At 40.1% G+C, this 10,741-nt stretch overlaps 1 protein-coding gene and 2 long non-coding RNA genes across 5 annotated transcripts in view; 1 reads left to right on the top strand and 2 right to left on the bottom strand.

Moving 5' to 3' along the window:
* Positions 1-9,824, bottom strand: part of LOC144031240 (disheveled-associated activator of morphogenesis 1-like) — a 94,065-nt gene extending 84,241 nt beyond the window's left edge. For all 3 annotated transcript variants that reach the window (XM_077538141.1, XM_077538140.1, XM_077538146.1), the window contains exon 1: positions 9,293-9,824. The gene's annotated coding sequence lies outside the window, so the exon portion shown is untranslated. The remainder of the gene's footprint in view (positions 1-9,292) is intronic.
* Positions 4,994-6,051, top strand: LOC144032229 (uncharacterized). Its single transcript, XR_013287729.1, has 2 exons — positions 4,994-5,653; positions 5,927-6,051. It is a non-coding gene; the product is annotated as an uncharacterized LOC144032229 (long non-coding RNA).
* On the bottom strand, positions 6,344-8,148 carry LOC144032230 (uncharacterized). Its single transcript, XR_013287730.1, has 3 exons — positions 7,298-8,148; positions 6,844-6,930; positions 6,344-6,762 (listed from the first exon to the last, which is right to left on the bottom strand). It is a non-coding gene; the product is annotated as an uncharacterized LOC144032230 (long non-coding RNA).
* Positions 9,825-10,741: the final 917 nt, after the last annotated feature.

Here is a 10,741-nt window from a genome sequence, read left to right on the forward strand (position 1 = left end):
TCATAATAAGTGGGTTTGGCCGAGGCTTTACCTTACCAATAAGATCTAAGCGTGAAGTGGGCAGGCAGGTTTGATAGCCAATCAGGAAAAGAGGTTGTACCATGGATGATGCTTTATAAACTGTTGCATTTCCTGAGATTGTCAGATTTTTTCCATTTGCGCAAATTGAATGGTCTCAGTGTGCTTTTGCCCATAAAGCCGCTTTTTGTTCAGCTTGACTTTGGACTCCTGCCTGTTTTTGTTCTCACTTGCTTTTACTTCCAACTCACAACGCCAAAGGGGGACCTGGTGCATCAGCCTGCCAACAGGTGTTGGAACAGGTGACGCTGCGGCTAGCCTTTCCGGCCCCGGCCTGGCCCGAGAGCCGACAGTAGCTTGCAATACTTTGTAACTAACTACTACAGCTTGAAATTTTATCATACAGCTTGACTGACTTTGTGCAAGCATATTGCTTCTATACAGGAAATGCAGCCGTGATTGAAGACTGGCAGGCATGATAAGAATCCGAAAGAGTTAACTGAAAAATTATGTCTTCGTGCTTTTGCTTTAAGAAACCTATGGTTGTTCGACTGGGGGGCAGTGCCAAGTGAGTTACAATTTGTGAATGGATTTTGCATGCTTTGGCTCAGTGTCTGCTTGGACTGTTGTTTGAGCACAAAAAGTTTTTTTTTGTTTTTTTGTTTTTTTTAATTTTATGATTTGAAGATGCCAGCATTTGCACATAATTTTATGTTATCTGTCTGATGACCTTGTTTTCAAAAATAAATGAGACTTCATGTTCATGTTACTCAGTACTTGAATATTCTTTTCAGCGAATATTTTTTTACTTGTACTTGAGTGCTTTTTTTTCTACTTGAGTAATATGACTTTGAAGTAACATTACTCACAATTTGACAAAGCATTTTTATTTTTTTTTTCAAAAAATCTATACTTTTGGTCAGTCGACTAGGGATGAGCCGGATATCCGTACAAAACGGGTATCTGGTATGGCTAATTCATTTTTTCTAGATACGAACCTAAGCGCTCCAGCGCTCCTTTGTCATTGCTGCAAGCTGCTACTCTGTCTCTCTCTCTCTCTCTCTCTCTCTCTCTCTCTCTCTCTCTCTCTCTCTCTCTCTCTCTCTCTCTCTCTCTCTCTCTCTCTCTTTCTTATTGGCTGATATTTGGGCCACCAGAAACTGAATCTGAATTATTTAGATTTGAATTTGAATCGCTAAACTTGAATAAGTGTATTGAAAAATTGTACCTGAATTACATAAATTAAATTTGTACCGTTCATTTTGAATAACTGGATTTAAAAATTGTATTTTTTAGTTTGATTCACTGAAGTGAAAAACTGAATCTGTATTGTCAAATTTGAATGTGGAAAAAAATTCAATATTCAATATATGTTCACATTCAGTTTTGCAAATACAAATTCAAATTTTCTCAATTCAAATTCAGTTCGCTTGACAAACATCCAGGTACTTTAGGAAGAGCAATTGAATACACAAATCTCCTCTTTGGCCAATATGCGCCATTGTTTTTCCGCCGACTTCGGTTGACATTTTCCGTCTTACTTATTTATTTAGTTATTTTTTTACTAAGCCTAAACGTAACTATAACACTAAACATAACCATAATTTTAACTCAAACTAACGTTAACTAACTACTAACGTAGTATTATTTGTATTTTTTAGTATATTTCGCTGTTTTAACTAATGCTACGTTCTCACCAAATCCGAAAAGGCGAACTGGAACGCTTCCTTCGTGAGCGTTTCACCGCATAGTGTTTTTGGAACAATTGCTGCTCATTCACGCTTTCGTGCGCACCGGAGCGGAGGAGGCGTGTCCCTTGGTGAACAAGGAAGTGGAGCACTTTAGCGACTCAACAAAAAGTGGGCGCCGCCAACTACTTTCACTTCTTTCCTGGGACTAAACAGCCGTGGCACTATTTGATAGTACTTTTGCTTTTTTTTAGTGGCAATCTGGTGGCCGGCATTTATGCTAAAAATAGCTTTGGCATTAATAATAAGCACTGCTGCTAACTCGGTACAGTTCAAAAGCAAGTTTGGCTGGCCGTGTTGTTGCGCTCGGGGTGACAATAGAGAGGAGGCTGAGTGTGACGTATCCCGTACTCGAAGCCGATTGGTTACTGCGAGGTGAAACGCGAAAAAAGTTACATTTTTTTAACTTCGCCGAATATGCGAATGTGCGGATTTTCGCTGCTGCCCACCACGTCCCAACACGCGAAACGCGTCCTCTGCGCCGCCCCACGCACTTTCGTTCCGTTGCGCGCGAACTCCATTGACTACAATGCAAACGCGCCGCCGAATCACCATCCCTCGCTTTTGGTGAGAACGCAGCATTAGACGGCTGTTGGAGTTTTCCACACCATCGGAAACACGTGACCCCCATTTGAACACCAAAGTTGTAGCGCAGCGCCACCAAATTGCGAATGTAGCGTAATTGCAGTACATCGTGTCTTCACGGTGGTTTCTCTTCACGACTAGGTGGGCTGGAATATGATTTATGCTGTGACTCGTAATGGAATATATTAATTTGCAAAAGCGTTAGCCTCCGTGAATTTTGAAATCAGTTAGAATATGCATATATATTGACGAGGTGCTGTACGAGACACGTCAGTCAATAGACAGCCTGTCTGATGTTCACTTAACACTAGGGCTGTATATAAAGGAAGGGAAATTGACATTTAAAAAAATATATATACCTATGGGCGTTTTATGCCACTGAACACTCAGGGTACTGCAGTATGCTTAATCCAAGAATCCTGCACAATTGAGAAGTAGGCTTTCTAGAAGCATACGAAGACCCGGTTCCCATCGTTCACAATGACGAGCCCTTCAAAAGATTTGGTTCGTTCGTGAACGTCACATCACTAGTTTGTTGGGCACTGTCAACTATAACGTGCTCATTCACATGCATGAGTACGTGCAATTTTTGTTGCAATTTCTCCCCTCAGTTATTAATGATAACCTCCACCTTGCTTAATCAAAACAACCACTATGACCTGAAATAAGCATGTTGTTCATTGACATGAATCTTTTCAATTGTGGGTGAGGCCAACTGCCTATTATTAGTGTGCAATGACTGTTTGCTCACCTACTTTGAAATGTGATGCCAAAAAACAATGTTTGGACCATCAATGTAATACATGACACAGTTACTTGCATTGCAACTACACTGTGTGCCTGTTGTACCCTTGCTTTGGTCATGAGATATATTACATAACAGCACGATAGTAGTTGCTACAGGACTGTGTATGTTCATGTTTTGACAAGGCTGAAATTTGTCCTGACCGAGTCATGGTGAGTTTTATTCAATACATAATTGATCCTTGCCGGGAAAGTTTTTTTTTTTTTTTTTTTTTTAAAGCCCTTTTAAAGGTCAGTGTCATTAACAAAATTGCAGTTCTGGAGCTCCAGGGTATTCAGTGACTTACAGTCAGTAAATGTTTGCTTGTATGTTCTTTGCAACTTGCTGTCGACTGAAAATGACATCACAAGGGCTCAGGTAACCAATACCAGCTCACCTGCTTTCTAGGTTTGGTCAATGTGACATTCACAAGCTGAGCTGTGATTGGTTACCTGAGCCCTTGTGATGTCATTTTCAGTCGACAGCAAGTTGCAAAATGTGTTTTTAATGGTACTATTTGTACATGAAAAATAATGAAAGTATCAAATTAATTATAGACAAAATATTACGTTTTTATTAAGTATCCCTTTAAGCAATGTTCAACACATGGTCTCTCTACAGTATGTACATGGTTAAATAGGAACTGTAAAATCAAATTTCATCAACTGACATCAGCATTACCGTGAAAACATATTCCGTGTTTTCTGATGAACCGGCCAAGTGGCAACATGTGTAAATTATAAACTGAAGTTTGATTAGTGCTATGTCAGCACTGTGATTAGGCTGAAACATTGATTGAAATGTTTCATGCAAACTGTTGGCATCCTATGAATCATGCTACTGTTGAAAAAGTAGATTGGACACTGATCTGTAATTTGCCAGCTATGCAGCGTTGAATTTCTCTTCAAAGGGTACCTGAAGATGGCCATTGGTTATTAAGTGGTGATGGAATAAAAGCTGTCCTTTTGGACCCCTTCATGGCCTACGTCACGATGACGTCACGGTGTTTACTGGAGGCAAAAACAACTTGCTGCTGCAGGCAACGGAAGTGCAGCTAGAAGTAAACAACGCTGGTTGTCTGTAGAAAATGTAGTCTTATTGTGTTTTTGGTTGCCAGAACCGTAAAAGCACCAACAAAAACTTGAAATTCTATCGCATCCCAACCTATGGCAGTCAAGTAATCGCAGACGGCTGTGGTTAAACGCGATTAGGCGAAAGGACTGGACTGTCTGAGACTATCATCAACAATGCTCGTGTTTGCAGCGCACACTTCATATCAGGTAAGATTCAACTATCAGATTCAGCCTGGACAATGATATGGGCTAGACTTAGTTGTGATTGAAATTTCTTCAATTAGTCATTATTCGTGGGATTATTTTTACATGCACGGACTTACAAAAAGTCCGCGTTTACATGCTACATGCGCAAATGCTAACTGCTAGCTAACCAAACGTTAGCTGTATGTTTCAGTCTTGTCGAGGCGAAAGCCCCCACAATGGTTCTGATAATTTCTTGTCAAATTTTTGTAGGAGAGGTACATGCCTCGTATAGGTCGCTTGCACATGTCGTCACTTCCGCCTCGGATTTCTTGTAGTCGCCATGCTGGGTGGCCTCCATTTACGTAGCGATTCGGTCTAACACGTATCTATCACGTTTGTTTTCTGCGTTTAAAATGGTACATTGTTGCTGCATCGTTGGCTGTTCGAACAAAGCCAAGGGGGAAAATGGTCGGTCTTTTTTCCGAATTCCGAAAATAATTAGGAACCAGGGCCTGGAGACAGAGGAGTGCGGACTCCGGAGGGAAGTCGTTACTTTGGGCTCGTGTGTGCAGCGATCACTTTGTGAGCGGTAAGCTTGTTTACCTTTATTTAATGCATGAGGATTAATAACGTTTCGACCGCCCATATATGGGCAAGTTGCTTATGTTTTGGATTCATGAGCAAGCAAGTTCGGTAGTACAAGCTGGCTAGCGGACGTTAGCCGAAAGCTAACATCGAACATTTTCACCCAAGTAGTGCCAGTGCAAAGTGTTTACTGCTGAAATTGGATTGATTAGTCTTGGGCTTTTAATGCCGATAACATGTTTTTTGGTGGCAAAATGTAAACTTGGAAAAAAAAGAGACAGAAGGGGCTGATGCAAGAAAACAGACCCCCGGGGGTGATGCAAGAAAACAGAACCCGGTAGCCTACACATCATGCTAAAGAACTTATTCACGGCCACCCTACTGCGGTAAAATAACCAGTCTTTCCATATTTTATTTGTTTATATATTTGTTTATTTTAACAGGTCGCCCTGCGCCCGTTTTTCTGTCCAATCATCCCGACTGGGCTCCAACATTAAAGTTGGGTCCCAAGTTACAACATCTATGTCTCAGCCCAGTCGGTGCCAAGATATGAACGTGCACAGGAGAGACAAGCAAAGAAAAGACGACTCGAAGTGGCAGAGATTGTTGCAGTTATGCAGCCAGATGGCTCCAGTAACCTGTACCCTCAAGTACTGCTGACATCATTGACTCTGGTATGCCACTCAGAATTCATTACATGATATATTGTATGCATGAGTGAATGTATGTGTTTGTTTGTGTGTGTACACGCACCTTATATTTTAGAGACATTTGGAAGTGTTTATAGAAATAAGTATTTGCCTGTAGCAATGTTCATACATTAAAAAATGCAACAAAATGTGTACATTTCTTTTACACTGACAAAAAAACTATACTACTTTACTATATTAAACCTATTACTGGTACCGTTTTTTTTTGTGATTTTTTTTCTTTATTTTTTTCTTTAGGGATCTCATGCCACACCGACTTGATTGCCAATGACATGATGGAAACGAAGGCGAGCATCAAAGCATTGGAGGAGGACAACATGCGACTGTTTGTTTGGCGCTAATAAAGGCAGCGTTTATACAAATTCTATTGTTGGGTTTGTTTACAAAGCTATACATGATACAAATGACAGGATTTGACTCAATGTGCAATATGGTCCCTCTTAAAGTAATGGCATAAATCTCTATTATTTCTAAAAGCACAAAAAATGAAGTGAATAATGATTAGATGTAGTAATTTCAGGGTTAAAAATTGAACTGTTAATTAATGTAGTTTATTTTAGCACAGGTGCCTACCATCCTGAGATGATGGTATGATGTAATGTTGATGGGGTACGCAATGACTTTCATTATGCTATGTACAGAGGAAAAAGTTGCTCTCTTTTAAATTTGTTTAATGTAAGACAAGTACCAGTACTGTGTTACAGTTTTCCCAATAATCCTTGTTTCACACTTGTCACAAAACCACTGTCCTTTTGGCAGTCTAGATTGGCACACTTAGGGTGATATTTGATTTTACAATCTGCTGCAGCACAAAAAACTACTTTATTCCGCATCTTTGAAGTACATGAGCAAGTGGTAGGTGACAGCGGCTGAGCAGGAACACTGGAAGTCCACTGCTGATCTAGTAAATGCTCTCCCGAGCAGTTCAGGTAAGGAGGGGACTTTGGGAAAAAAAAACTCTGGCTTTTCCAACTGGCCAAAACGAGCGATCTGGGTGGACTCGCTCAATCACACTTTGTCCACACCACAAAGTCGCAGAAGTCCCGTCCAGTTAAACTCATCTGTGCCTGAATCTGAAAATATTACAAACATTGTAATGAAAATATGAAACATAGAATTAAATAAGAAACTACAAAAAGTAAAGCCATACATACCTGGTAATACTATTGGTGTTGTCGTGACAAGTGATGGGAATTGTTGCCATCTGGCACCAGACAGAAATTGGGTGTTGTGACAGCCTCCTTAACCGTGAGATCATAAGAAAAGCTGTCAGTATGCTCAGTAGTTACCATGAACACGTTTTATTGTACTGGAAACTGAAACTAAAAATACGTCCTCTGAGAGTGGTTAACCTTAACCATTTAGAATAAGTTGATTAAGTAACATGTAACTAGTGAAAGGGTAGCATTAAATTTAATTAAGCCACGGGGAGGCTGTGCAGTTACTTTTTATTCTTATACGCTCTGCCATATTTGCCTGTTATAAAATTATTAGAAAAACCACATCAGGTAAAGCCAGCTGTGCATGTAAACACAATGATAACAGGAAGCCTGAGAACAAATCAACATTTTTGTGTGCAGAATTACCAACACCATGTGGTTTACTTACGTGCAACAGCAACCGTTTCTTCTGATGCGATGTTAAAGTTTACACTCTGTATCCACCCGCTTACAAAATAATTGTAAGCCTCCAGGGATTTGTTGGCGTGTTATGGAGCATGTTGTCAACACGAGGTAGGGAAAGATGTCCAGAGATGTCACATTTGGCCAGCAAGCTTTCTCCGTCAAAAAAAAAAATCACCCTTGGTCAGGACGTAATTAGGATCAATCCCGCCACACAGAGACACCTTCTGCTTGTATCGTTGTTTTTGATCTTCCGGTAAATCGTGAAAATACTGCGAAAATTACATCAGGTTGATAAGCTCTACCGTGTAACTCGCGAGTGTACCTTGTGAACCGGAGGACACCCAATATGGCGCCCGAAGGAAAAACTCCCATGATGCATTACGATGTGCAAGCGACCTATATGCTCGTCTTCTGCCCCTGTCGTTGACTTGGCAGTACTTGCGACCACACGACACAAAGGTCCTCGCTCAAGTTGTTATATTCTAAATTTTGAACTTGTCCATTCAAGACATAGTTGTAGACATGTAATGATTTATAGGCCTTCAGTATAAACGCTCAGTTTTTCAATAAGGTAGAATTAAATGTCCATCCATTGCACGGAGGGTAGTCCCGTTAAATCATCTATCCAGTGCGTGAGTGCGTAGGGGTCAGTAGATATCGGCCCATCAGTCAGTTAACTTTTTAAAGTAACATTCACGGTCGTGGGGAGTCAGTTTACTCATATTAAATCAAATGGCCGTTTTCCGCGTCCTTTCTGACGTGAACTTTCTGTGAAAATATGCTGACCGGTGTTAGAACCACATGCCACTGAGGTGTTTTTGCCTCCAGCTAAGCCCCGCCCTTTAAATTGCGTCACATTGTTTACAAACTTTGAAGGGGTCTATAGGTTTTGCTGCTGAAGTGAGCTGCAAACTGTACATTTTGCATCAGATACACTCCTGGGAAATTTAGAAATGGGGTTGATGAGGTGGTCACTGGTATAAAAGAAAACGTGAGAACCTTTTGGAGACCAGTGATTTATTTGCATGACCTCCATGGCTGTGGCAGTGCACGTGTAGATTGCAGAATATTTGGCTCCACGTCGTTAGCAGATTGACACATTTTGATTGATTAGTTTCACAGAGTGCCAGTAGGCAAATACAAAACAGTCAGACTAGCAGAGGAACATTAAGGTCATGTAATGAAACTATCAGAATTAAATATCTACAGTGTTGGTGTATTTCTTCTGAAGCGAGGCGGACGTGTGCTTAAAATATTACAACAATTAACAGGCAGTGCACTTTCTCTCCATCATGGGACTGATATGAAAACACAACGGAAATATCTGTTTAAAACGTTTTGCCATTTATTTTTCATCCCGTGAGTTTGAAAGTGTGACTGTAGTCTTACTGTATGCTCAGATGAACGCCGGTTAGTAGTCTAAAAACGGGTGCTTGTCAAGGTCCTAAAGTCAACTAGATTAAGTGCAATTTCTGGAGAAATTGCGTGGGAATGCTGAAAGCTGAATACTAAGATTTGAATGCATGTGGAATACTTATGAAGTAAATTGAGAGATAAATTATGAAATTATGACATCCTGGTTACTGGACAATGAAGTTTACCAACTGTGCCATGGAGCCGTGTAAGACACCTGGTAATGATGATAAGGGCGTGGAAAGTGATACTTAGAAAAAGTTCAATGGCTGTCCTATTGAAAATGAATGGGAAAAAAGTTGATATTACAAGTTAAATTGTGCAAACACTGTAAGTAATGTGGTATCAGATGATATATAACCCGGGAGGCATGATTTTTTTTTTAAGCTAGTTGAAATTTGAACAGTGCAAATTGGAAGTATTATGTGGGAGTTATTACGCTGCAAAAAAGTATGGAGAATAAAAATCACAATAACATATGAACCATAAGCATGCCAGGTCAAAGTTTAAGTCAACTCACTCACTGAACAACTCGACAAAAGAGTTTAATCTTGAATCCCCTTACCTTTTTTGACTCAGACTTGATCCGATGTTATGCAGTGTCATGCCATAATTAGCTTCGGCATTCCAAGTATCGTCAGGTGTCAGATGATGTCAGTGGCTTGGCATTAAGACAATTCAGAAAATGCTGATCTGATAATGTCCCAATGTTGAAGCGTTTGCTGTCTTTGTATGTGTTGCTGTATGTAAAGGACTATAGAGAAGATGCAATGGACTAAAAATCTGAAGTTGCTCTGTAATCCAGCTTCAACGAAAAATCCAGATGCTTAAAGCCCTGGTATTGAAGCAGATGTTAACAGAAAATCCAAAGCAATTAAATTTTGTATCTGGATTAAAAATTACAATCCACACATGCTAAAAGTTCCTCCAGATCCAGTGACTTGTCCAGTGATGTCAGTTGGTGTCCAAGAAAAACACAAATCTTCTCCACAGGTCCACTTTCTGGATGGTCTTCAGCTTCCTTCTTCAAATGGAAGTGGCTTGGAGCGAAACTACCTGCATTGTGTTTCTTTCTGAAACATTGAAAGAAACTGAACAGATCAAATGGTCTGACAGTGCACTCTATTATGTGGAGAGCAAAAAACACACACAACTGCATTCCTGGTTGCGGCAGTCACACCCCAACCTCACCCACTAGATTTTGCGTGTGTGTGCGTGTGTGTGATTAAATTCCAGCAGAGGAGCTTGTTTGCCTGCTTCTGTGTTTAGATCACATCTCTTATCAGCATACCTCAAACAATATGTATTTCCTTGGTGAATTCTTCCTTCTCATGGTCATCATCTATGTTGGAATCCATGATTGAAATCAGAGGCGTCACTAGACTTAATACTGTACTGGGGCACACGTCAGAGGTGGGAGTAAGTCATTGTTGTGCAAGTCACAAGTAAGTCTCAAGTCTTTGCCCTCAAGTCCTGAGTCAAGACTGACAAGTCTCAAGCAAGTCACAAGTCCTACACTTTGAGTTTCAAGCACTTTCGAGTCTTTTTAAGAACATCGCCGGAGATTATATTAATTTCGGGTGACCATTAAAGTAGGAGTGCAGGGAGTGAACCCAGAGTGGTGCATCAGATTGCTGTGTTTGCATTGTATTAACAGTGAGATTACAGTCTCATTAATTACACAGCGAGCAACGATAATTAGACAAACAACTGACATTATTACGTACTGTTCTTTGAGCAGCTTCAGATGTTGAACGAAATTTGAAGTTGTTGCCTCACCATCGGTGATCTAATCTTGGACATACTGTAATTCATTTTGTTGTGGACCACCACATAGTTTTTGTACCCAAACAACTAGTGGTGCAACGAGTCACAAAAGTCACGGATCGGATTGTTTAAAAAAAAAAATAAAAAAAAAATCAGATAAATAGAACTTTGTCTTAATTAATTTTTATGAAACGTTTTTGCCCATTATTATTATGTATTTATTTATTTATTTATTTTTATATATAAC

Source organism: Festucalex cinctus, chromosome 12 (assembly GCF_051991245.1).
Source record: "Festucalex cinctus isolate MCC-2025b chromosome 12, RoL_Fcin_1.0, whole genome shotgun sequence".
In the NCBI taxonomy this organism is placed as follows: domain Eukaryota; kingdom Metazoa; phylum Chordata; class Actinopteri; order Syngnathiformes; family Syngnathidae; genus Festucalex; species Festucalex cinctus.